This window comes from Eucyclogobius newberryi, unplaced genomic scaffold (assembly GCF_026437365.1).
Source record: "Eucyclogobius newberryi isolate DKJ021-1_F unplaced genomic scaffold, fEucNew1.0.hap1 SCAF_8, whole genome shotgun sequence".
NCBI classification, from domain to species: domain Eukaryota; kingdom Metazoa; phylum Chordata; class Actinopteri; order Gobiiformes; family Gobiidae; genus Eucyclogobius; species Eucyclogobius newberryi.
The window spans coordinates 379,019-406,682 of NW_027316500.1; the positions used below are offsets into that span (position 1 = coordinate 379,019).

The following is a 27,664-nucleotide window of genomic DNA, read 5'->3' on the forward strand; positions in this document are numbered from 1 at the left end:
TCAGATTAAAAGTCTGATGCTCTACCGACTGATGGACGCATCATATGGCAATGGCATACAGTACATACATTGGCCATTCTCTCACCTTAGCCAGCACAACAGCCCAGAGGCAGCCATGAAGACACGTGAAGAGGATCCATTGCGTTGTCAGCACAGGCAAATAAATGAACCATTTTATTGTCACCACTTGTGCTTCTTCATGTTCCTCATTTGGGTTGTCTTGTCAAAAATAGGAATTGTACTGCAGCAATAATGACTCTTGTTCCAAGTTTTATTTCCAATTAGACCTCAACCAGAGTCACTGTCTGTCTGCAATTCACAGAAAGTGCTTCATAGTTGGATTGTAGTTTTAGCTTCGCCCCCACTTGAATTGAATATTTTTGTATGGGTACTTTCTTTGTGTGTGAGTATTTTTCATTCTGATCATTTTTGCCAGAGTTCATTTCTATACGGCTACTTTTTGCTCAGGTAACATTTTGATCCAAGTCGTGTCTACCCTTGCCCTCATGTGCTATGTCTGTGTGCATTTAATAGTGCAATTATTTGTAAAATTGCTTATGATTTTCATATTTTGGCTAATAAATAAAAGTAGATCCTGATTACCTAGTCTTGATCAACGTTCGTGTAGTTCTGCACCTTTATAATGTAGCTCCAATTTGAGCTATGTGAAAGACAGTTACACAAAGGACTTGCAAAACAAATAGTAGATTTACTCAACAGGGCAAATCAAAGAGAGCAGCCATGTAGGATGCAGGCACATGCTCTGTGGTTTCATTGTGTAGAGGTCATCACATCTGCTTTACACGCAGAAGGTCCTGGGTTCGATCCCCAGTGAAACCAGCTGTGTGTTTCATGCAAACTCTCATTGACTTTGAGCATGCTGTTGGTGCTTTAAAGCTCCATGACTTTACTGTGCCCCTCTTGCATACTGAAATAAAAGCTTCATTTGTTGAGCTCATATTGTGTTCAATAGCTACAGCGTACCTATCATCTTGTATCTTTCATTCAGTCCTCTAATTCTTTCAACAAGGTTTAAATAAATGCACTTTCTATGTTCACATGCAGAAATCTGGGGATGAACCAGGGACTTCTAGATCTTCAGTCTATCGCTCTGCCAAATGAGTTATTTTGGTAAGGACAGCTGGTGGGTTCATGTCTTAAACAGGAACCTACTTATACACCCCAAGCATTTGATATTTGCTGAATGCCAATGGAAATGCGTGTGCACAATCTCTCTAGGTAACTTTGAGGTGGGTTGGTAATCAATCTGATATGATTTAAAACACACGTTCAAGGGTGTTTTTTACGTAGGGGGACAATGTGAAGATTGTTGCGTCATTCCACCCCAAATTCTGTCAACATGTCGGCAGGAGTTATTAAAAGTTGGTTTAATAACTGTAAAGAGACTAAAAATCTTGGGAGATATACAAGATAAGCATTTGTAAAGAAACTTGGAAAGACCTTTTTCCACATCAAATTTTACAGTTCTTCAACCACACATGAAGAGTCACCTGAACAGGGACTTGAACCCTGGACCCTCAGATTAAAAGTCTGATGCTCTACCGACTGATGGACGCATCATATGGCAATGGCATACAGTACATACATTGGCCATTCTCTCACCTTAGCCAGCACAACAGCCCAGAGGCAGCCATGAAGACACGTGAAGAGGATCCATTGCGTTGTCAGCACAGGCAAATAAATGAACCATTTTATTGTCACCACTTGTGCTTCTTCATGTTCCTCATTTGGGTTGTCTTGTCAAAAATAGGAATTGTACTGCAGCAATCATGACTCTTGTTCCAAGTTTTATTTCCAATTAGACCTCAACCAGAGTCACTGTCTGTCTGCAATTCACAGAAAGTGCTTCATAGTTGGATTGTAGTTTTAGCTTCGCCCCCACTTGAATTGAATATTTTTGTATGGGTACTTTCTTTGTGTGTGAGTATTTTTCATTCTGATCATTTTTGCCAGAGTTCATTTCTATACGGCTACTTTTTGCTCAGGTAACATTTTGATCCAAGTCGTGTCTACCCTTGCCCTCATGTGCTATGTCTGTGTGCATTTAATAGTGCAATTATTTGTAAAATTGCTTATGATTTTCATATTTTGGCTAATAAATAAAAGTAGATCCTGATTACCTAGTCTTGATCAACGTTCGTGTAGTTCTGCACCTTTATAATGTAGCTCCAATTTGAGCTATGTGAAAGACAGTTACACAAAGGACTTGCAAAACAAATAGTAGATTTACTCAACAGGGCAAATCAAAGAGAGCAGCCATGTAGGATGCAGGCACATGCTCTGTGGTTTCATTGTGTAGAGGTCATCACATCTGCTTTACACGCAGAAGGTCCTGGGTTCGATCCCCAGGGAAACCAGCTGTGTGTTTCATACAAACTCTCATTGACTTTGAGCATGCTGTTGGTGCTTTAAAGCTCCATGACTTTACTGTTCCCCTCTTGCATACTGAAATAAAAGCTTCATCTGTTGAGCTCATATTGTGTTCAATTGCTACAGCGTACTTATCATCTTGTATCTTTCATTCAGTCCTCTAATTCTTTCAACAAGGTTTAAATAAATGCGCTTTCTATGTTCACATGCAGAAATCTGGGGATGAACCAGGGACTTCTAGATCTTCAGTCTATCGCTCTGCCAAATAAGTTATTTTGGTAAGGACAGCTGGTGGGTTCATGTCTTAAACAGGAACCTACTTATACACCCCAAGCATTTGATATTTGCTGAATGCCAATGGAAATGCGTGTGCACAATCTCTCTAGGTAACTTTGCTGTGGGTTGGTTATCAATCTGATATGATTTAAAACACATGTTCAAGGGTGTTTTTTACGTAGGGGGACAATGTGAAGATTGTTGCGTCATTCCACCCCAAATTCTGTCAACAAGTCGGCAGGAGTTATTAAAAGTTGGTTTAATAACTGTAAAGAGACTGAAAAGCTTGGGAGATATACAAGATAAGCATTTGTAAAGAAACTTGGAAAGACCTTTTTTCCACATCAAATTTTACAGTTCTTCAACTACACATGAAGAGTCACCTGAACAGGGACTTGAACCCTGGACCCTCAGATTAAAAGTCTGATGCTCTACCGACTGATGGACGCATCATATGGCAATGGCATACAGTACATACATTGGCCATTCACTCACCTTAGCCAGCACAACAGCCCAGAGGCAGCCATGAAGACACGTGAAGAGGATCCATTGCGTTGACAGGCAAATAAATGAACCATTTTATTGTCACCACTTGTGCTTCTTCATGCTCCTCATTTGGGTTGTCTTGTCAAAAATAGGAATTGTACTGCAGCAATCATGACTCTTGTTCCAAGTTTTATTTCCAATTAGACCTCAACCAGAGCCACTGTCTGTCTGCAATTCACAGAAAGTGCTTCATAGTTGGATTGTAGTTTTAGCTTCGCCCCCACTTGAATTGAATATTTTTGTATGGGTACTTTCTTTGTGTGTGAGTATTTTTCATTCTGATCATTTTTGCCAGAGTTCATTTCTATACAGCTACTTTTTGCTAAGGTAACATTTTGATCCAAGTCGTGTCTACCCTTGCCCTCATGTGCTATGTCTGTGTGCATTTAATAGTGCAATTATTTGTAAAATTGCTTATGATTTTCATATTTTGGCTAATAAATAAAAGTAGATCCTGATTACCTAGTCTTGATCAACGTTCGTGTAGTTCTGCACCTTTATAATGTAGCTCCAATTTGAGCTATGTGAAAGACAGTTACACAAAGGACTTGCAAAACAAATAGTAGATTTACTCAACAGGGCAAATCAAAGAGAGCAGCCATGTAGGATGCAGGCACATGCTCTGTAGTTTCATTGTGTAGAGGTCATCACATCTGCTTTACACGCAGAAGGTCCTGGGTTTGATCCCCAGGGAAACCAGCTGTGTGTTTCATACAAACTCTCATTGACTTTGAGCATGCTGTTGGTGCTTTAAAGCTCCATGACTTCCCTGTTCCCCTCTTGCATACTTAGATAAAAGCTTCATCTGTTGAGCTCATATTGTGTTCAATTGCTACAGCGTACCTATCATCTTGTATATTTCATTCAGTCCTCTAATTCTTTCAACAAGGTTTAAATAAATGCGCTTTCTATGTTCACATGCAGAAATCTGGGGATGAACCAGGGACTTCTAGATCTTCAGTCTATCGCTCTGCCAAATAAGTTATTTTGGTAAGGACAGCTGGTGGGTTCATGTCTTAAACAGGAACCTACTTATACACCCCAAGCATTTGATATTTGCTGAATGCCAATGGAAATGCGTGTGCACAATCTCTCTAGGTAACTTTGCTGTGGGTTGGTTATCAATCTGATATGATTTAAAACACACGTTCAAGGGTGTTTTTTACGTAGGGGGACAATGTGAAGATTGTTGCGTCATTCCACCCCAAATTCTGTCAACAAGTCGGCAGGAGTTATTAAAAGTTGGTTTAATAACTGTAAAGAGACTGAAAATCTTGGGAGATATACAAGATAAGCATTTGTAAAGAAACTTGGAAAGACCTTTTTTCCACATCAAATTTTACAGTTCTTCAACCACACATGAAGAGTCACCTGAACAGGGACTTGAACCCTGGACCCTCAGATTAAAAGTCTGATGCTCTACCGACTGATGGACGCATCATATGGCAATGGCATACAGTACATACATTGGCCATTCACTCACCTTAGCCAGCACAACAGCCCAGAGGCAGCCATGAAGACACGTGAAGAGGATCCATTGCGTTGACAGGCAAATAAATGAACCATTTTATTGTCACCACTTGTGCTTCTTCATGCTCCTCATTTGGGTTGTCTTGTCAAAAATAGGAATTGTACTGCAGCAATCATGACTCTTGTTCCAAGTTTTATTTCCAATTAGACCTCAACCAGAGCCACTGTCTGTCTGCAATTCACAGAAAGTGCTTCATAGTCGGATTGTAGTTTTAGCTTCGCCCCCACTTGAATTGAATATTTTTGTATGGGTACTTTCTTTGTGTGTGAGTATTTTTCATTCTGATAATTTTTGCCAGAGTTCATTTCTATACAGCTACTTTTTGCTAAGGTAACATTTTGATCCAAGTCGTGTCTACCCTTGCCCTCATGTGCTATGTCTGTGTGCATTTAATAGTGCAATTATTTGTAAAATTGCTTATGATTTTCATATTTTGGCTAATAAATAAAAGTAGATCCTGATTACCTAGTCTTGATCAATGTTCGTGTAGTTCTGCACCTTTATAATGTAGCTCCAATTTGAGCTATGTGAAAGACAGTTACACAAAGGACTTGCAAAACAAATAGTAGATTTACTCAACAGGGCAAATCAAAGAGAGCAGCCATGTAGGATGCAGGCACATTCCCTGTGGTTTCATTGTGTAGAGGTCATCACATCTGCTTTACACGCAGAAGGTCCTGGGTTCGATCCCCAGTGAAACCAGCTGTGTGTTTCATGCAAACTCTCATTGACTTTGAGCATGCTGTTGGTGCTTTAAAGCTCCATGACTTTACTGTGCCCCTCTTGCATACTGAAATAAAAGCTTCATTTGTTGAGCTCATATTGTGTTCAATAGCTACAGCGTACCCATCATCTTGTATCTTTCATTCAGTCCTCTAATTCTTTCAACAAGGTTTAAATAAATGCGCTTTCTATGTTCACATGCAGAAATCTGGGGATGAACCAGGGACTTCTAGATCTTCAGTCTATCGCTCTGCCAAATGAGTTATTTTGGTAAGGACAGCTGGTGGGTTCATGTCTTAAACAGGAACCTACTTATACACCCCAAGCATTTGATATTTGCTGAATGCCAATGGAAATGCGTGTGCACAATCTCTCTAGGTAACTTTGAGGTGGGTTGGTAATCAATCTGATATGATTTAAAACACACGTTCAAGGGTGTTTTTTACGTAGGGGGACAATGTGAAGATTGTTGCGTCATTCCACCCCAAATTCTGTCAAAATGTCGGCAGGAGTTATTAAAAGTTGGTTTAATAACTGTAAAGAGACTAAAAATCTTGGGAGATATACAAGATAAGCATTTGTAAAGAAACTTGGAAAGACCTTTTTCCACATCAAATTTTACAGTTCTTCAACCACACATGAAGAGTCACCTGAACAGGGACTTGAACCCTGGACCCTCAGATTAAAAGTCTGATGCTCTACCGACTGATGGACGCATCATATGGCAATGGCATACAGTACATACATTGGCCATTCTCTCACCTTAGCCAGCACAACAGCCCAGAGGCAGCCATGAAGACACGTGAAGAGGATCCATTGCGTTGTCAGCACAGGCAAATAAATGAACCATTTTATTGTCACCACTTGTGCTTCTTCATGTTCCTCATTTGGGTTGTCTTGTCAAAAATAGGAATTGTACTGCAGCAATCATGACTCTTGTTCCAAGTTTTATTTCCAATTAGACCTCAACCAGAGTCACTGTCTGTCTGCAATTCACAGAAAGTGCTTCATAGTTGGATTGTAGTTTTAGCTTCGCCCCCACTTGAATTGAATATTTTTGTATGGGTACTTTCTTTGTGTGTGAGTATTTTTCATTCTGATCATTTTTGCCAGAGTTCATTTCTATACGGCTACTTTTTGCTCAGGTAACATTTTGATCCAAGTCGTGTCTACCCTTGCCCTCATGTGCTATGTCTGTGTGCATTTAATAGTGCAATTATTTGTAAAATTGCTTATGATTTCCATATTTTGGCTAATAAATAAAAGTAGATCCTGATTACCTAGTCTTGATCAACGTTCGTGTAGTTCTGCACCTTTATAATGTAGCTCCAATTTGAGCTATGTGAAAGACAGTTACACAAAGGACTTGCAAAACAAATAGTAGATTTACTCAACAGGGCAAATCAAAGAGAGCAGCCATGTAGGATGCAGGCACATTCCCTGTGGTTTCATTGTGTAGAGGTCATCACATCTGCTTTACACGCAGAAGGTCCTGGGTTCGATCCCCAGTGAAACCAGCTGTGTGTTTCATGCAAACTCTCATTGACTTTGAGCATGCTGTTGGTGCTTTAAAGCTCCATGACTTTACTGTGCCCCTCTTGCATACTGAAATAAAAGCTTCATTTGTTGAGCTCATATTGTGTTCAATAGCTACAGCGTACCTATCATCTTGTATCTTTCATTCAGTCCTCTAATTCTTTCAACAAGGTTTAAATAAATGCACTTTCTATGTTCACATGCAGAAATCTGGGGATGAACCAGGGACTTCTAGATCTTCAGTCTATCGCTCTGCCAAATGAGTTATTTTGGTAAGGACAGCTGGTGGGTTCATGTCTTAAACAGGAACCTACTTATACACCCCAAGCATTTGATATTTGCTGAATGCCAATGGAAATGCGTGTGCACAATCTCTCTAGGTAACTTTGAGGTGGGTTGGTAATCAATCTGATATGATTTAAAACACACGTTCAAGGGTGTTTTTTACGTAGGGGGACAATGTGAAGATTGTTGCGTCATTCCACCCCAAATTCTGTCAACATGTCGGCAGGAGTTATTAAAAGTTGGTTTAATAACTGTAAAGAGACTAAAAATCTTGGGAGATATACAAGATAAGCATTTGTAAAGAAACTTGGAAAGACCTTTTTCCACATCAAATTTTACAGTTCTTCAACCACACATGAAGAGTCACCTGAACAGGGACTTGAACCCTGGACCCTCAGATTAAAAGTCTGATGCTCTACCGACTGATGGACGCATCATATGGCAATGGCATACAGTACATACATTGGCCATTCTCTCACCTTAGCCAGCACAACAGCCCAGAGGCAGCCATGAAGACACGTGAAGAGGATCCATTGCGTTGTCAGCACAGGCAAATAAATGAACCATTTTATTGTCACCACTTGTGCTTCTTCATGTTCCTCATTTGGGTTGTCTTGTCAAAAATAGGAATTGTACTGCAGCAATCATGACTCTTGTTCCAAGTTTTATTTCCAATTAGACCTCAACCAGAGTCACTGTCTGTCTGCAATTCACAGAAAGTGCTTCATAGTTGGATTGTAGTTTTAGCTTCGCCCCCACTTGAATTGAATATTTTTGTATGGGTACTTTCTTTGTGTGTGAGTATTTTTCATTCTGATCATTTTTGCCAGAGTTCATTTCTATACGGCTACTTTTTGCTCAGGTAACATTTTGATCCAAGTCGTGTCTACCCTTGCCCTCATGTGCTATGTCTGTGTGCATTTAATAGTGCAATTATTTGTAAAATTGCTTATGATTTTCATATTTTGGCTAATAAATAAAAGTAGATCCTGATTACCTAGTCTTGATCAACGTTCGTGTAGTTCTGCACCTTTATAATGTAGCTCCAATTTGAGCTATGTGAAAGACAGTTACACAAAGGACTTGCAAAACAAATAGTAGATTTACTCAACAGGGCAAATCAAAGAGAGCAGCCATGTAGGATGCAGGCACATGCTCTGTGGTTTCATTGTGTAGAGGTCATCACATCTGCTTTACACGCAGAAGGTCCTGGGTTCGATCCCCAGGGAAACCAGCTGTGTGTTTCATACAAACTCTCATTGACTTTGAGCATGCTGTTGGTGCTTTAAAGCTCCATGACTTTACTGTTCCCCTCTTGCATACTGAAATAAAAGCTTCATCTGTTGAGCTCATATTGTGTTCAATTGCTACAGCGTACTTATCATCTTGTATCTTTCATTCAGTCCTCTAATTCTTTCAACAAGGTTTAAATAAATGCGCTTTCTATGTTCACATGCAGAAATCTGGGGATGAACCAGGGACTTCTAGATCTTCAGTCTATCGCTCTGCCAAATAAGTTATTTTGGTAAGGACAGCTGGTGGGTTCATGTCTTAAACAGGAACCTACTTATACACCCCAAGCATTTGATATTTGCTGAATGCCAATGGAAATGCGTGTGCACAATCTCTCTAGGTAACTTTGCTGTGGGTTGGTTATCAATCTGATATGATTTAAAACACATGTTCAAGGGTGTTTTTTACGTAGGGGGACAATGTGAAGATTGTTGCGTCATTCCACCCCAAATTCTGTCAACAAGTCGGCAGGAGTTATTAAAAGTTGGTTTAATAACTGTAAAGAGACTGAAAATCTTGGGAGATATACAAGATAAGCATTTGTAAAGAAACTTGGAAAGACCTTTTTTCCACATCAAATTTTACAGTTCTTCAACCACACATGAAGAGTCACCTGAACAGGGACTTGAACCCTGGACCCTCAGATTAAAAGTCTGATGCTCTACCGACTGATGGACGCATCATATGGCAATGGCATACAGTACATACATTGGCCATTCACTCACCTTAGCCAGCACAACAGCCCAGAGGCAGCCATGAAGACACGTGAAGAGGATCTATTGCGTTGTCAGCGCAGGCAAATAAATGAACCATTTTATTGTCACCACTTGTGCTTCTTCATGCTCCTCATTTGGGTTGTCTTGTCAAAAATAGGAATTGTACTGCAGCAATCATGACTCTTGTTCCAAGTTTTATTTCCAATTAGACCTCAACCAGAGTCACTGTCTGTCTGCAATTCACAGAAAGTGCTTCATAGTTGGATTGTAGTTTTAGCTTCGCCCCCACTTGAATTGAATATTTTTGTATGGGTACTTTCTTTGTGTGTGAGTATTTTTCATTCTGATCATTTTTGCCAGAGTTCATTTCTATACGGCTACTTTTTGCTCAGGTAACATTTTGATCCAAGTCGTGTCTACCCTTGCCCTCATGTGCTATGTCTGTGTGCATTTAATAGTGCAATTATTTGTAAAATTGCTTATGATTTTCATATTCTGGCTAATAAATAAAAGTAGATCCTGATTACCTAGTCTTGATCAACGTTCGTGTAGTTCTGCACCTTTATAATGTAGCTCCAATTTGAGCTATGTGAAAGACAGTTACACAAAGGACTTGCAAAACAAATAGTAGATTTACTCAACAGGGCAAATCAAAGAGAGCAGCCATGTAGAATGCAGGCACATGCTCTGTGGTTTCATTGTGTAGAGGTCATCACATCTGCTTTACACGCAGAAGGTCCTGGGTTCGATCCCCAGGGAAACCAGCTGTGTGTTTCATACAAACTCTCATTGACTTTGAGCATGCTGTTGGTGCTTTGAAGCTCCATGACTTCCCTGTTCCCCTCTTGCATACTGAAATAAAAGCTTCATCTGTTGAGCTCATATTGTGTTCAATTGCTACAGCGTACCTATCATCTTGTATCTTTCATTCAGTCCTCTAATTCTTTCAACAAGGTTTAAATAAATGCGCTTTCTATGTTCACATGCAGAAATCTGGGGATGAACCAGGGACTTCTAGATCTTCAGTCTATCGCTCTGCCAAATAAGTTATTTTGGTAAGGACAGCTGGTGGGTTCATGTCTTAAACAGGAACCTACTTATACACCCCAAGCATTTGATATTTGCTGAATGCCAATGGAAATGCGTGTGCACAATCTCTCTAGGTAACTTTGCTGTGGGTTGGTTATCAATCTGATATGATTTAAAACACACGTTCAAGGGTGTTTTTTACGTAGGGGGACAATGTGAAGATTGTTGCGTCATTCCACCCCAAATTCTGTCAACAAGTCGGCAGGAGTTATTAAAAGTTGGTTTAATAACTGTAAAGAGACTGAAAATCTTGGGAGATATACAAGATAAGCATTTGTAAAGAAACTTGGAAAGACCTTTTTTCCACATCAAATTTTACAGTTCTTCAACTACACATGAAGAGTCACCTGAACAGGGACTTGAACCCTGGACCCTCAGATTAAAAGTCTGATGCTCTACCGACTGATGGACGCATCATATGGCAATGGCATACAGTACATACATTGGCCATTCACTCACCTTAGCCAGCACAACAGCCCAGAGGCAGCCATGAAGACACGTGAAGAGGATCCATTGCGTTGACAGGCAAATAAATGAACCATTTTATTGTCACCACTTGTGCTTCTTCATGCTCCTCATTTGGGTTGTCTTGTCAAAAATAGGAATTGTACTGCAGCAATCATGACTCTTGTTCCAAGTTTTATTTCCAATTAGACCTCAACCAGAGCCACTGTCTGTCTGCAATTCACAGAAAGTGCTTCATAGTCGGATTGTAGTTTTAGCTTCGCCCCCACTTGAATTGAATATTTTTGTATGGGTACTTTCTTTGTGTGTGAGTATTTTTCATTCTGATCATTTTTGCCAGAGTTCATTTCTATACAGCTACTTTTTGCTAAGGTAACATTTTGATCCAAGTCGTGTCTACCCTTGCCCTCATGTGCTATGTCTGTGTGCATTTAATAGTGCAATTATTTGTAAAATTGCTTATGATTTTCATATTTTGGCTAATAAATAAAAGTAGATCCTGATTACCTAGTCTTGATCAATGTTCGTGTAGTTCTGCACCTTTATAATGTAGCTCCAATTTGAGCTATGTGAAAGACAGTTACAAAAAGGACTTGCAAAACAAATAGTAGATTTACTCAACAGGGCAAATCAAAGAGAGCAGCCATGTAGGATGCAGGCACATGCTCTGTGGTTTCATTGTGTAGAGGTCATCACATCTGCTTTACACGCAGAAGGTCCTGGGTTCGATCCCCAGTGAAACCAGCTGAGTATTTCATGCAAACTCTCATTGACTTTGAGGATGCTGTTGGTGCTTTAAAGCTCCATGACTTTACTGTGCCCCTCTTGCATACTGAAATAAAAGCTTCATCTGTTGAGCTCATATTGTGTTCAATAGCTACAGCGTACCTATCATCTTGTATCTTTCATTCAGTCCTCTAATTCTTTCAACAAGGTTTAAGTAAATGCGCTTTCTATGTTCACATGCAGAAATCTGGGGATGAACCAGGGACTTCTAGATCTTCAGTCTATCGCTCTGCCAAATGAGTTATTTTGGTAAGGACAGCTGGTGGGTTCATGTCTTAAACAGGAACCTACTTATACACCCCAAGCATTTGATATTTGCTGAATGCCAATGTAAATGCGTGTGCACAATCTCTCTAGGTAACTTTGCTGTGGGTTGGTTATCAATCTGATATGATTTAAAACACACGTTCAAGGGTGTTTTTTACGTAGGGGGACAATGTGAAGATTGTTGCGTCATTCCACCCCAAATTCTGTCAACAAGTGGGCAGGAGTTATTAAAAGTTGGTTTAATAACTGTAAATAGAATGAAAATCTTGGGAGATATACAAGATAAGCATTTGTAAAGAAACTTGGAAAGACCTTTTTTCCACATCAAATTTTACAGTTCTTCAACCACACATGAAGAGTCACCTGAACAGGGACTTGAACCCTGGACCCTCAGATTAAAAGTCTGATGCTCTACCGACTGATGGACGCATCATATGGCAATGGCATACAGTACATACATTGGCCATTCACTCACCTTAGCTAGCACAACAGCCCAGAGGCAGCCATGAAGACATGTGAAGAGGATCCATTGCGTTGTCAGCACAGGCAAATAAATGAACCATTTTATAGTCACCACTTGTGCTTCTTCATGCTCCTCATTTGGGTTGTCTTGTCAAAAATAGGAATTGTACTGCAGCAATCATGACTCTTGTTCCAAGTTTTATTTCCAATTAGACCTCAACCAGAGCCACTGTCTGTCTGCAATTCACAGAAAGTGCTTCATAGTTCGATTGTAGTTTTAGCTTCGCCCCCACTTGAATTGAATATTTTTGTATGGGTACTTTCTTTGTGTGTGAGTATTTTTCATTCTGATCATTTTTGCCAGAGTTCATTTCTATACAGCTACTTTTTGCTAAGGTAACATTTTGATCCAAGTCGTGTCTACCCTTGCCCTCATGTGCTATGTCTGTGTGCATTTAATAGTGCAATTATTTGTAAAATTGCTTATGATTTTCATATTTTGGCTAATAAATAAAAGTAGATCCTGATTACCTAGTCTTGATCAATGTTCGTGTAGTTCTGCACCTTTATAATGTAGCTCCAATTTGAGCTATGTGAAAGACAGTTACACAAAGGACTTGCAAAACAAATAGTAGATTTACTCAACAGGGCAAATCAAAGAGAGCAGCCATGTAGGATGCAGGCACATGCTCTGTGGTTTCATTGTGTAGAGGTCATCACATCTGCCTTACACGCAGAAGGTCCTGGGTTCGATCCCCAGTGAAACCAGCTGAGTATTTCATGCAAACTCTCATTGACTTTGAGGATGCTGTTGGTGCTTTAAAGCTCCATGACTTTACTGTGCCCCTCTTGCATACTGAAATAAAAGCTTCATCTGTTGAGCTCATATTGTGTTCAATAGCTACAGCGTACCTATCATCTTGTATCTTTCATTCAGTCCTCTAATTCTTTCAACAAGGTTTAAGTAAATGCGCTTTCTATGTTCACATGCAGAAATCTGGGGATGAACCAGGGACTTCTAGATCTTCAGTCTATCGCTCTGCCAAATGAGTTATTTTGGTAAGGACAGCTGGTGGGTTCATGTCTTAAACAGGAACCTACTTATACACCCCAAGCATTTGATATTTGCTGAATGCCAATGTAAATGCGTGTGCACAATCTCTCTAGGTAACTTTGCTGTGGGTTGGTTATCAATCTGATATGATTTAAAACACACGTTCAAGGGTGTTTTTTACGTAGGGGGACAATGTGAAGATTGTTGCGTCATTCCACCCCAAATTCTGTCAACAAGTGGGCAGGAGTTATTAAAAGTTGGTTTAATAACTGTAAATAGAATGAAAATCTTGGGAGATATACAAGATAAGCATTTGTAAAGAAACTTGGAAAGACCTTTTTTCCACATCAAATTTTACAGTTCTTCAACCACACATGAAGAGTCACCTGAACAGGGACTTGAACCCTGGACCCTCAGATTAAAAGTCTGATGCTCTACCGACTGATGGACGCATCATATGGCAATGGCATACAGTACATACATTGGCCATTCACTCACCTTAGCTAGCACAACAGCCCAGAGGCAGCCATGAAGACATGTGAAGAGGATCCATTGCGTTGTCAGCACAGGCAAATAAATGAACCATTTTATTGTCACCACTTGTGCTTCTTCATGCTCCTCATTTGGGTTGTCTTGTCAAAAATAGGAATTGTACTGCAGCAATCATGACTCTTGTTCCAAGTTTTATTTCCAATTAGACCTCAACCAGAGCCACTGTCTGTCTGCAATTCACAGAAAGTGCTTCATAGTTGGATTGTAGTTTTAGCTTCGCCCCCACTTGAATTGAATATTTTTGTATGGGTACTTTCTTTGTGTGTGAGTATTTTTCATTCTGATCATTTTTGCCAGAGTTCATTTCTATACAGCTACTTTTTGCTAAGGTAACATTTTGATCCAAGTCGTGTCTACCCTTGCCCTCATGTGCTATGTCTGTGTGCATTTAATAGTGCAATTATTTGTAAAATTGCTTATGATTTTCATATTTTGGCTAATAAATAAAAGTAGATCCTGATTACCTAGTCTTGATCAATGTTCGTGTAGTTCTGCACCTTTATAATGTAGCTCCAATTTGAGCTATGTGAAAGACAGTTACACAAAGGACTTGCAAAACAAATAGTAGATTTACTCAACAGGGCAAATCAAAGAGAGCAGCCATGTAGGATGCAGGCACATGCTCTGTGGTTTCATTGTGTAGAGGTCATCACATCTGCTTTACACGCAGAAGGTCCTGGGTTCGATCCCCAGGGAAAACAGCTGTGTGTTTCATACAAACTCTCATTGACTTTGAGCATGCTGTTGGTGCTTTAAAGCTCCATGACTTTACTGTTCCCCTCTTGCATACTGAAATAAAAGCTTTATCTGTTGAGCTCATATTGTGTTCAATTGCTACAGCGTACCTATCATCTTGTATCTTTCATTCAGTCCTCTAATTCTTTCAACAAGGTTTAAATAAATGCGCTTTCTATGTTCACATGCAGAAATCTGGGGATGAACCAGGGACTTCTAGATCTTCAGTCTATCGCTCTGCCAAATAAGTTATTTTGGTAAAGACAGCTGGTGGGTTCATGTCTTAAACAGGAACCTACTTATACACCCCAAGCATTTGATATTTGCTGAATGCCAATGGAAATGCGTGTGCACAATCTCTCTAGGTAACTTTGCTGTGGGTTGGTTATCAATCTGATATGATTTAAAACACACGTTCAAGGGTGTTTTTTACGTAGGGGGACAATGTGAAGATTGTTGCGTCATTCCACCCCAAATTCTGTCAACAAGTCGGCAGGAGTTATTAAAAGTTGGTTTAATAACTGTTAAGAGACTGAAAATCTTGGGAGATATACAAGATAAGCATTTGTAAAGAAACTTGGAAAGACCTTTTTTCCACATCAAATTTTACAGTTCTTCAACCACACATGAAGAGTCACCTGAACAGGGACTTGAACCCTGGACCCTCAGATTAAAAGTCTGATGCTCTACCGACTGATGGACGCATCATATGGCAATGGCATACAGTACATACATTGGCCATTCACTCACCTTAGCCAGCACAACAGCCCAGAGGCAGCCATGAAGACACGTGAAGAGGATCCATTGCGTTGACAGGCAAATAAATGAACCATTTTATTGTCACCACTTGTGCTTCTTCATGCTCCTCATTTGGGTTGTCTTGTCAAAAATAGGAATTGTACTGCAGCAATCATGACTCTTGTTCCAAGTTTTATTTCCAATTAGACCTCAACCAGAGCCACTGTCTGTCTGCAATTCACAGAAAGTGCTTCATAGTCGGATTGTAGTTTTAGCTTCGCCCCCACTTGAATTGAATATTTTTGTATGGGTACTTTCTTTGTGTGTGAGTATTTTTCATTCTGATCATTTTTGCCAGAGTTCATTTCTATACAGCTACTTTTTGCTAAGGTAACATTTTGATCCAAGTCGTGTCTACCCTTGCCCTCATGTGCTATGTCTGTGTGCATTTAATAGTGCAATTATTTGTAAAATTGCTTATGATTTTCATATTTTGGCTAATAAATAAAAGTAGATCCTGATTACCTAGTCTTGATCAATGTTCGTGTAGTTCTGCACCTTTATAATGTAGCTCCAATTTGAGCTATGTGAAAGACAGTTACACAAAGGACTTGCAAAACAAATAGTAGATTTACTCAACAGGGCAAATCAAAGAGAGCAGCCATGTAGGATGCAGGCGGATGCTCTGTGGTTTCATTGTGTAGAGGTCATCACATCTGCTTTACACGCAGAAGGTCCTGGGTTCGATCCCCAGTGAAACCAGCTGAGTATTTCATGCAAACTCTCATTGACTTTGAGGATGCTGTTGGTGCTTTAAAGCTCCATGACTTTACTGTGCCCCTCTTGCATACTGAAATAAAAGCTTCATCTGTTGAGCTCATATTGTGTTCAATAGCTACAGCGTACCTATCATCTTGTATCTTTCATTCAGTCCTCTAATTCTTTCAACAAGGTTTAAGTAAATGCGCTTTCTATGTTCACATGCAGAAATCTGGGGATGAACCAGGGACTTCTAGATCTTCAGTCTATCGCTCTGCCAAATGAGTTATTTTGGTAAGGACAGCTGGTGGGTTCATGTCTTAAACAGGAACCTACTTATACACCCCAAGCATTTGATATTTGCTGAATGCCAATGTAAATGCGTGTGCACAATCTCTCTAGGTAACTTTGCTGTGGGTTGGTTATCAATCTGATATGATTTAAAACACACGTTCAAGGGTGTTTTTTACGTAGGGGGACAATGTGAAGATTGTTGCGTCATTCCACCCCAAATTCTGTCAACAAGTCGGCAGGAGTTATTAAAAGTTGGTTTAATAACTGTAAAGAGAATGAAAATCTTGGGAGATATACAAGATAAGCATTTGTAAAGAAACTTGGAAAGACCTTTTTTCCACATCAAATTTTACAGTTCTTCAACCACACATGAAGAGTCACCTGAACAGGGACTTGAACCCTGGACCCTCAGATTAAAAGTCTGATGCTCTAGCGACTGATGGACGCATCATATGGCAATGGCATACAGTACATACATTGGCCATTCACTCACCTTAGCCAGCACAACAGCCCAGAGGCAGCCATGAAGACACGTGAAGAGGATCTATTGCGTTGTCAGCGCAGGCAAATAAATGAACCATTTTATTGTCACCACTTGTGCTTCTTCATGCTCCTCATTTGGGTTGTCTTGTCAAAAATAGGAATTGTACTGCAGCAATCATGACTCTTGTTCCAAGTTTTATTTCCAATTAGACCTCAACCAGAGTCACTGTCTGTCTGCAATTCACAGAAAGTGCTTCATAGTTGGATTGTAGTTTTAGCTTCGCCCCCACTTGAATTGAATATTTTTGTATGGGTACTTTCTTTGTGTGTGAGTATTTTTCATTCTGATCATTTTTGCCAGAGTTCATTTCTATACGGCTACTTTTTGCTCAGGTAACATTTTGATCCAAGTCGTGTCTACCCTTGCCCTCATGTGCTATGTCTGTGTGCATTTAATAGTGCAATTATTTGTAAAATTGCTTATGATTTTCATATTTTGGCTAATAAATAAAAGTAGATCCTGATTACCTAGTCTTGATCAACGTTCGTGTAGTTCTGCACCTTTATAATGTAGCTCCAATTTGAGCTATGTGAAAGACAGTTACACAAAGGACTTGCAAAACAAATAGTAGATTTACTCAACAGGGCAAATCAAAGAGAGCAGCCATGTAGAATGCAGGCACATGCTCTGTGGTTTCATTGTGTAGAGGTCATCAAATCTGCTTTACACGCAGAAGGTCCTGGGTTCGATCCCCAGGGAAACCAGCTGTGTGTTTCATACAAACTCTCATTGACTTTGAGCATGCTGTTGGTGCTTTAAAGCTCCATGACTTCCCTGTTCCCCTCTTGCATACTGAAATAAAAGCTTCATCTGTTGAGCTCATATTGTGTTCAATTGCTACAGCGTACCTATCATCTTGTATCTTTCATTCAGTCCTCTAATTCTTTCAACAAGGTTTAAATAAATGCGCTTTCTATGTTCACATGCAGAAATCTGGGGATGAACCAGGGACTTCTAGATCTTCAGTCTATCGCTCTGCCAAATAAGTTATTTTGGTAAGGACAGCTGGTGGGTTCATGTCTTAAACAGGAACCTACTTATACACCCCAAGCATTTGATATTTGCTGAATGCCAATGGAAATGCGTGTGCACAATCTCTCTAGGTAACTTTGCTGTGGGTTGGTTATCAATCTGATATGATTTAAAACACACGTTCAAGGGTGTTTTTTACGTAGGGGGACAATGTGAAGATTGTTGCGTCATTCCACCCCAAATTCTGTCAACAAGTCGGCAGGAGTTATTAAAAGTTGGTTTAATAACTGTAAAGAGACTGAAAATCTTGGGAGATATACAAGATAAGCATTTGTAAAGAAACTTGGAAAGACCTTTTTTCCACATCAAATTTTACAGTTCTTCAACTACACATGAAGAGTCACCTGAACAGGGACTTGAACCCTGGACCCTCAGATTAAAAGTCTGATGCTCTACCGACTGATGGACGCATCATATGGCAATGGCATACAGTACATACATTGGCCATTCACTCACCTTAGCCAGCACAACAGCCCAGAGGCAGCCATGAAGACACGTGAAGAGGATCCATTGCGTTGACAGGCAAATAAATGAACCATTTTATTGTCACCACTTGTGCTTCTTCATGCTCCTCATTTGGGTTGTCTTGTCAAAAATAGGAATTGTACTGCAGCAATCATGACTCTTGTTCCAAGTTTTATTTCCAATTAGACCTCAACCAGAGCCACTGTCTGTCTGCAATTCACAGAAAGTGCTTCATAGTCGGATTGTAGTTTTAGCTTCGCCCCCACTTGAATTGAATATTTTTGTATGGGTACTTTCTTTGTGTGTGAGTATTTTTCATTCTGATCATTTTTGCCAGAGTTCATTTCTATACAGCTACTTTTTGCTAAGGTAACATTTTGATCCAAGTCGTGTCTACCCTTGCCCTCATGTGCTATGTCTGTGTGCATTTAATAGTGCAATTATTTGTAAAATTGCTTATGATTTTCATATTTTGGCTAATAAATAAAAGTAGATCCTGATTACCTAGTCTTGATCAATGTTCGTGTAGTTCTGCACCTTTATAATGTAGCTCCAATTTGAGCTATGTGAAAGACAGTTACACAAAGGACTTGCAAAACAAATAGTAGATTTACTCAACAGGGCAAATCAAAGAGAGCAGCCATGTAGGATGCAGGCACATGCTCTGTGGTTTCATTGTGTAGAGGTCATCACATCTGCTTTACACGCAGAAGGTCCTGGGTTCGATCCCCAGTGAAACCAGCTGAGTATTTCATGCAAACTCTCATTGACTTTGAGGATGCTGTTGGTGCTTTAAAGCTCCATGACTTTACTGTGCCCCTCTTGCATACTGAAATAAAAGCTTCATCTGTTGAGCTCATATTGTGTTCAATAGCTACAGCGTACCTATCATCTTGTATCTTTCATTCAGTCCTCTAATTCTTTCAACAAGGTTTAAGTAAATGCGCTTTCTATGTTCACATGCAGAAATCTGGGGATGAACCAGGGACTTCTAGATCTTCAGTCTATCGCTCTGCCAAATGAGTTATTTTGGTAAGGACAGCTGGTGGGTTCATGTCTTAAACAGGAACCTACTTATACACCCCAAGCATTTGATATTTGCTGAATGCCAATGTAAATGCGTGTGCACAATCTCTCTAGGTAACTTTGCTGTGGGTTGGTTATCAATCTGATATGATTTAAAACACACGTTCAAGGGTGTTTTTTACGTAGGGGGACAATGTGAAGATTGTTGCGTCATTCCACCCCAAATTCTGTCAACAAGTCGGCAGGAGTTATTAAAAGTTGGTTTAATAACTGTAAAGAGAATGAAAATCTTGGGAGATATACAAGATAAGCATTTGTAAAGAAACTTGGAAAGACCTTTTTTCCACATCAAATTTTACAGTTCTTCAACCACACATGAAGAGTCACCTGAACAGGGACTTGAACCCTGGACCCTCAGATTAAAAGTCTGATGCTCTACCGACTGATGGACGCATCATATGGCAATGGCATACAGTACATACATTGGCCATTCACTCACCTTAGCTAGCACAACAGCCCAGAGGCAGCCATGAAGACATGTGAAGAGGATCCATTGCGTTGTCAGCACAGGCAAATAAATGAACCATTTTATTGTCACCACTTGTGCTTCTTCATGCTCCTCATTTGGGTTGTCTTGTCAAAAATAGGAATTGTACTGCAGCAATCATGACTCTTGTTCCAAGTTTTATTTCCAATTAGACCTCAACCAGAGTCACTGTCTGTCTGCAATTCACAGAAAGTGCTTCATAGTTGGATTGTAGTTTTAGCTTCGCCCCCACTTGAATTGAATATTTTTGTATGGGTACTTTCTTTGTGTGTGAGTATTTTTCATTCTGATCATTTTTGCCAGAGTTCATTTCTATACGGCTACTTTTTGCTCAGGTAACATTTTGATCCAAGTCGTGTCTACCCTTGCCCTCATGTGCTATGTCTGTGTGCATTTAATAGTGCAATTATTTGTAAAATTGCTTATGATTTTCATATTTTGGCTAATAAATAAAAGTAGATCCTGATTACCTAGTCTTGATCAACGTTCGTGTAGTTCTGCACCTTTATAATGTAGCTCCAATTTGAGCTATGTGAAAGACAGTTACACAAAGGACTTGCAAAACAAATAGTAGATTTACTCAACAGGGCAAATCAAAGAGAGCAGCCATGTAGAATGCAGGCACATGCTCTGTGGTTTCATTGTGTAGAGGTCATCAAATCTGCTTTACACGCAGAAGGTCCTGGGTTCGATCCCCAGGGAAACCAGCTGTGTGTTTCATACAAACTCTCATTGACTTTGAGCATGCTGTTGGTGCTTTAAAGCTCCATGACTTCCCTGTTCCCCTCTTGCATACTGAAATAAAAGCTTCATCTGTTGAGCTCATATTGTGTTCAATTGCTACAGCGTACCTATCATCTTGTATCTTTCATTCAGTCCTCTAATTCTTTCAACAAGGTTTAAATAAATGCGCTTTCTATGTTCACATGCAGAAATCTGGGGATGAACCAGGGACTTCTAGATCTTCAGTCTATCGCTCTGCCAAATAAGTTATTTTGGTAAGGACAGCTGGTGGGTTCATGTCTTAAACAGGAACCTACTTATACACCCCAAGCATTTGATATTTGCTGAATGCCAATGGAAATGCGTGTGCACAATCTCTCTAGGTAACTTTGCTGTGGGTTGGTTATCAATCTGATATGATTTAAAACACACGTTCAAGGGTGTTTTTTACGTAGGGGGACAATGTGAAGATTGTTGCGTCATTCCACCCCAAATTCTGTCAACAAGTCGGCAGGAGTTATTAAAAGTTGGTTTAATAACTGTAAAGAGACTGAAAATCTTGGGAGATATACAAGATAAGCATTTGTAAAGAAACTTGGAAAGACCTTTTTTCCACATCAAATTTTACAGTTCTTCAACTACACATGAAGAGTCACCTGAACAGGGACTTGAACCCTGGACCCTCAGATTAAAAGTCTGATGCTCTACCGACTGATGGACGCATCATATGGCAATGGCATACAGTACATACATTGGCCATTCACTCACCTTAGCCAGCACAACAGCCCAGAGGCAGCCATGAAGACACGTGAAGAGGATCCATTGCGTTGACAGGCAAATAAATGAACCATTTTATTGTCACCACTTGTGCTTCTTCATGCTCCTCATTTGGGTTGTCTTGTCAAAAATAGGAATTGTACTGCAGCAATCATGACTCTTGTTCCAAGTTTTATTTCCAATTAGACCTCAACCAGAGCCACTGTCTGTCTGCAATTCACAGAAAGTGCTTCATAGTCGGATTGTAGTTTTAGCTTCGCCCCCACTTGAATTGAATATTTTTGTATGGGTACTTTCTTTGTGTGTGAGTATTTTTCATTCTGATCATTTTTGCCAGAGTTCATTTCTATACAGCTACTTTTTGCTAAGGTAACATTTTGATCCAAGTCGTGTCTACCCTTGCCCTCATGTGCTATGTCTGTGTGCATTTAATAGTGCAATTATTTGTAAAATTGCTTATGATTTTCATATTTTGGCTAATAAATAAAAGTAGATCCTGATTACCTAGTCTTGATCAATGTTCGTGTAGTTCTGCACCTTTATAATGTAGCTCCAATTTGAGCTATGTGAAAGACAGTTACACAAAGGACTTGCAAAACAAATAGTAGATTTACTCAACAGGGCAAATCAAAGAGAGCAGCCATGTAGGATGCAGGCACATGCTCTGTGGTTTCATTGTGTAGAGGTCATCACATCTGCTTTACACGCAGAAGGTCCTGGGTTCGATCCCCAGTGAAACCAGCTGAGTATTTCATGCAAACTCTCATTGACTTTGAGGATGCTGTTGGTGCTTTAAAGCTCCATGACTTTACTGTGCCCCTCTTGCATACTGAAATAAAAGCTTCATCTGTTGAGCTCATATTGTGTTCAATAGCTACAGCGTACCTATCATCTTGTATCTTTCATTCAGTCCTCTAATTCTTTCAACAAGGTTTAAGTAAATGCGCTTTCTATGTTCACATGCAGAAATCTGGGGATGAACCAGGGACTTCTAGATCTTCAGTCTATCGCTCTGCCAAATGAGTTATTTTGGTAAGGACAGCTGGTGGGTTCATGTCTTAAACAGGAACCTACTTATACACCCCAAGCATTTGATATTTGCTGAATGCCAATGTAAATGCGTGTGCACAATCTCTCTAGGTAACTTTGCTGTGGGTTGGTTATCAATCTGATATGATTTAAAACACACGTTCAAGGGTGTTTTTTACGTAGGGGGACAATGTGAAGATTGTTGCGTCATTCCACCCCAAATTCTGTCAACAAGTCGGCAGGAGTTATTAAAAGTTGGTTTAATAACTGTAAAGAGAATGAAAATCTTGGGAGATATACAAGATAAGCATTTGTAAAGAAACTTGGAAAGACCTTTTTTCCACATCAAATTTTACAGTTCTTCAACCACACATGAAGAGTCACCTGAACAGGGACTTGAACCCTGGACCCTCAGATTAAAAGTCTGATGCTCTACCGACTGATGGACGCATCATATGGCAATGGCATACAGTACATACATTGGCCATTCACTCACCTTAGCTAGCACAACAGCCCAGAGGCAGCCATGAAGACATGTGAAGAGGATCCATTGCGTTGTCAGCACAGGCAAATAAATGAACCATTTTATTGTCACCACTTGTGCTTCTTCATGCTCCTCATTTGGGTTGTCTTGTCAAAAATAGGAATTGTACTGCAGCAATCATGACTCTTGTTCCAAGTTTTATTTCCAATTAGACCTCAACCAGAGCCACTGTCTGTCTGCAATTCACAGAAAGTGCTTCATAGTCGGATTGTAGTTTTAGCTTCGCCCCCACTTGAATTGAATATTTTTGTATGGGTACTTTCTTTGTGTGTGAGTATTTTTCATTCTGATCATTTTTGCCAGAGTTCATTTCTATACAGCTACTTTTTGCTAAGGTAACATTTTGATCCAAGTCGTGTCTACCCTTGCCCTCATGTGCTATGTCTGTGTGCATTTAATAGTGCAATTATTTGTAAAATTGCTTATGATTTTCATATTTTGGCTAATAAATAAAAGTAGATCCTGATTACCTAGTCTTGATCAATGTTCGTGTAGTTCTGCACCTTTATAATGTAGCTCCAATTTGAGCTATGTGAAAGACAGTTACACAAAGGACTTGCAAAACAAATAGTAGATTTACTCAACAGGGCAAATCAAAGAGAGCAGCCATGTAGGATGCAGGCGGATGCTCTGTGGTTTCATTGTGTAGAGGTCATCACATCTGCTTTACACGCAGAAGGTCCTGGGTTCGATCCCCAGTGAAACCAGCTGAGTATTTCATGCAAACTCTCATTGACTTTGAGGATGCTGTTGGTGCTTTAAAGCTCCATGACTTTACTGTGCCCCTCTTGCATACTGAAATAAAAGCTTCATCTGTTGAGCTCATATTGTGTTCAATAGCTACAGCGTACCTATCATCTTGTATCTTTCATTCAGTCCTCTAATTCTTTCAACAAGGTTTAAGTAAATGCGCTTTCTATGTTCACATGCAGAAATCTGGGGATGAACCAGGGACTTCTAGATCTTCAGTCTATCGCTCTGCCAAATGAGTTATTTTGGTAAGGACAGCTGGTGGGTTCATGTCTTAAACAGGAACCTACTTATACACCCCAAGCATTTGATATTTGCTGAATGCCAATGTAAATGCGTGTGCACAATCTCTCTAGGTAACTTTGCTGTGGGTTGGTTATCAATCTGATATGATTTAAAACACACGTTCAAGGGTGTTTTTTACGTAGGGGGACAATGTGAAGATTGTTGCGTCATTCCACCCCAAATTCTGTCAACAAGTCGGCAGGAGTTATTAAAAGTTGGTTTAATAACTGTAAAGAGAATGAAAATCTTGGGAGATATACAAGATAAGCATTTGTAAAGAAACTTGGAAAGACCTTTTTTCCACATCAAATTTTACAGTTCTTCAACCACACATGAAGAGTCACCTGAACAGGGACTTGAACCCTGGACCCTCAGATTAAAAGTCTGATGCTCTACCGACTGATGGACGCATCATATGGCAATGGCATACAGTACATACATTGGCCATTCACTCACCTTAGCTAGCACAACAGCCCAGAGGCAGCCATGAAGACATGTGAAGAGGATCCATTGCGTTGTCAGCACAGGCAAATAAATGAACCATTTTATTGTCACCACTTGTGCTTCTTCATGCTCCTCATTTGGGTTGTCTTGTCAAAAATAGGAATTGTACTGCAGCAATCATGACTCTTGTTCCAAGTTTTATTTCCAATTAGACCTCAACCAGAGCCACTGTCTGTCTGCAATTCACAGAAAGTGCTTCATAGTTGGATTGTAGTTTTAGCTTCGCCCCCACTTGAATTGAATATTTTTGTATGGGTACTTTCTTTGTGTGTGAGTATTTTTCATTCTGATCATTTTTGCCAGAGTTCATTTCTATACAGCTACTTTTTGCTAAGGTAACATTTTGATCCAAGTCGTGTCTACCCTTGCCCTCATGTGCTATGTCTGTGTGCATTTAATAGTGCAATTATTTGTAAAATTGCTTATGATTTTCATATTTTGGCTAATAAATAAAAGTAGATCCTGATTACCTAGTCTTGATCAATGTTCGTGTAGTTCTGCACCTTTATAATGTAGCTCCAATTTGAGCTATGTGAAAGACAGTTACACAAAGGACTTGCAAAACAAATAGTAGATTTACTCAACAGGGCAAATCAAAGAGAGCAGCCATGTAGGATGCAGGCACATGCTCTGTGGTTTCATTGTGTAGAGGTCATCACATCTGCTTTACACGCAGAAGGTCCTGGGTTCGATCCCCAGGGAAAACAGCTGTGTGTTTCATACAAACTCTCATTGACTTTGAGCATGCTGTTGGTGCTTTAAAGCTCCATGACTTCACTGTTCCCCTCTTGCATACTGAAATAAAAGCTTTATCTGTTGAGCTCATATTGTGTTCAATTGCTACAGCGTACCTATCATCTTGTATCTTTCATTCAGTCCTCTAATTCTTTCAACAAGGTTTAAATAAATGCGCTTTCTATGTTCACATGCAGAAATCTGGGGATGAACCAGGGACTTCTAGATCTTCAGTCTATCGCTCTGCCAAATAAGTTATTTTGGTAAAGACAGCTGGTGGGTTCATGTCTTAAACAGGAACCTACTTATACACCCCAAGCATTTGATATTTGCTGAATGCCAATGGAAATGCGTGTGCACAATCTCTCTAGGTAACTTTGCTGTGGGTTGGTTATCAATCTGATATGATTTAAAACACACGTTCAAGGGTGTTTTTTACGTAGGGGGACAATGTGAAGATTGTTGCGTCATTCCACCCCAAATTCTGTCAACAAGTCGGCAGGAGTTATTAAAAGTTGGTTTAATAACTGTTAAGAGACTGAAAATCTTGGGAGATATACAAGATAAGCATTTGTAAAGAAACTTGGAAAGACCTTTTTTCCACATCAAATTTTACAGTTCTTCAACCACACATGAAGAGTCACCTGAACAGGGACTTGAACCCTGGACCCTCAGATTAAAAGTCTGATGCTCTACCGACTGATGGACGCATCATATGGCAATGGCATACAGTACATACATTGGCCATTCACTCACCTTAGCCAGCACAACAGCCCAGAGGCAGCCATGAAGACACGTGAAGAGGATCCATTGCGTTGACAGGCAAATAAATGAACCATTTTATTGTCACCACTTGTGCTTCTTCATGCTCCTCATTTGGGTTGTCTTGTCAAAAATAGGAATTGTACTGCAGCATTCATGACTCTTGTTCCAAGTTTTATTTCCAATTAGACCTCAACCAGAGCCACTGTCTGTCTGCAATTCACAGAAAGTGCTTCATAGTCGGATTGTAGTTTTAGCTTCGCCCCCACTTGAATTGAATATTTTTGTATGGGTACTTTCTTTGTGTGTGAGTATTTTTCATTCTGATCATTTTTGCCAGAGTTCATTTCTATACAGCTACTTTTTGCTAAGGTAACATTTTGATCCAAGTCGTGTCTACCCTTGCCCTCATGTGCTATGTCTGTGTGCATTTAATAGTGCAATTATTTGTAAAATTGCTTATGATTTTCATATTTTGGCTAATAAATAAAAGTAGATCCTGATTACCTAGTCTTGATCAATGTTCGTGTAGTTCTGCACCTTTATAATGTAGCTCCAATTTGAGCTATGTGAAAGACAGTTACACAAAGGACTTGCAAAACAAATAGTAGATTTACTCAACAGGGCAAATCAAAGAGAGCAGCCATGTAGGATGCAGGCACATGCTCTGTGGTTTCATTGTGTAGAGGTCATCACATCTGCTTTACACGCAGAAGGTCCTGGGTTCGATCCCCAGTGAAACCAGCTGAGTATTTCATGCAAACTCTCATTGACTTTGAGGATGCTGTTGGTGCTTTAAAGCTCCATGACTTTACTGTGCCCCTCTTGCATACTGAAATAAAAGCTTCATCTGTTGAGCTCATATTGTGTTCAATAGCTACAGCGTACCTATCATCTTGTATCTTTCATTCAGTCCTCTAATTCTTTCAACAAGGTTTAAGTAAATGCGCTTTCTATGTTCACATGCAGAAATCTGGGGATGAACCAGGGACTTCTAGATCTTCAGTCTATCGCTCTGCCAAATGAGTTATTTTGGTAAGGACAGCTGGTGGGTTCATGTCTTAAACAGGAACCTACTTATACACCCCAAGCATTTGATATTTGCTGAATGCCAATGGAAATGCGTGTGCACAATCTCTCTAGGTAACTTTGCTGTGGGTTGGTTATCAATCTGATATGATTTAAAACACACGTTCAAGGGTGTTTTTTACGTAGGGGGACAATGTGAAGATTGTTGCGTCATTCCACCCCAAATTCTGTCAACAAGTCGGCAGGAGTTATTAAAAGTTGGTTTAATAACTGTTAAGAGACTGAAAATCTTGGGAGATATACAAGATAAGCATTTGTAAAGAAACTTGGAAAGACCTTTTTTCCACATCAAATTTTACAGTTCTTCAACCACACATGAAGAGTCACCTGAACAGGGACTTGAACCCTGGACCC

General features: G+C 39.8%; 15 non-coding genes and 1 pseudogene across 15 annotated transcripts; 15 read left to right on the forward strand and 1 right to left on the reverse strand.

Annotated features, from left to right (window-relative positions):
• LOC140351445 (piggyBac transposable element-derived protein 4-like) overlaps window positions 1-27,664 on the reverse strand; it is a 255,983-nt pseudogene that overhangs the window by 153,377 nt on the left and 74,942 nt on the right.
• trnav-uac (transfer RNA valine (anticodon UAC)) lies at window positions 768-840 on the forward strand. Its single transcript has one exon. It is a non-coding gene; the product is annotated as a tRNA-Val (tRNA).
• Window positions 2,306-2,378, forward strand: trnav-uac (transfer RNA valine (anticodon UAC)). Its single transcript has one exon. It is a non-coding gene; the product is annotated as a tRNA-Val (tRNA).
• On the forward strand, window positions 5,374-5,446 carry trnav-uac (transfer RNA valine (anticodon UAC)). The gene has a single exon. It is a non-coding gene; the product is annotated as a tRNA-Val (tRNA).
• trnav-uac (transfer RNA valine (anticodon UAC)) lies at window positions 6,912-6,984 on the forward strand. Its single transcript has one exon. It is a non-coding gene; the product is annotated as a tRNA-Val (tRNA).
• trnav-uac (transfer RNA valine (anticodon UAC)) lies at window positions 8,450-8,522 on the forward strand. The gene has a single exon. It is a non-coding gene; the product is annotated as a tRNA-Val (tRNA).
• On the forward strand, window positions 9,989-10,061 carry trnav-uac (transfer RNA valine (anticodon UAC)). The gene has a single exon. It is a non-coding gene; the product is annotated as a tRNA-Val (tRNA).
• trnav-uac (transfer RNA valine (anticodon UAC)) lies at window positions 11,523-11,595 on the forward strand. The gene has a single exon. It is a non-coding gene; the product is annotated as a tRNA-Val (tRNA).
• Window positions 13,062-13,134, forward strand: trnav-uac (transfer RNA valine (anticodon UAC)). The gene has a single exon. It is a non-coding gene; the product is annotated as a tRNA-Val (tRNA).
• trnav-uac (transfer RNA valine (anticodon UAC)) lies at window positions 14,601-14,673 on the forward strand. Its single transcript has one exon. It is a non-coding gene; the product is annotated as a tRNA-Val (tRNA).
• trnav-uac (transfer RNA valine (anticodon UAC)) lies at window positions 16,135-16,207 on the forward strand. Its single transcript has one exon. It is a non-coding gene; the product is annotated as a tRNA-Val (tRNA).
• On the forward strand, window positions 19,208-19,280 carry trnav-uac (transfer RNA valine (anticodon UAC)). Its single transcript has one exon. It is a non-coding gene; the product is annotated as a tRNA-Val (tRNA).
• On the forward strand, window positions 22,281-22,353 carry trnav-uac (transfer RNA valine (anticodon UAC)). Its single transcript has one exon. It is a non-coding gene; the product is annotated as a tRNA-Val (tRNA).
• Window positions 23,820-23,892, forward strand: trnav-uac (transfer RNA valine (anticodon UAC)). The gene has a single exon. It is a non-coding gene; the product is annotated as a tRNA-Val (tRNA).
• Window positions 25,359-25,431, forward strand: trnav-uac (transfer RNA valine (anticodon UAC)). The gene has a single exon. It is a non-coding gene; the product is annotated as a tRNA-Val (tRNA).
• trnav-uac (transfer RNA valine (anticodon UAC)) lies at window positions 26,893-26,965 on the forward strand. The gene has a single exon. It is a non-coding gene; the product is annotated as a tRNA-Val (tRNA).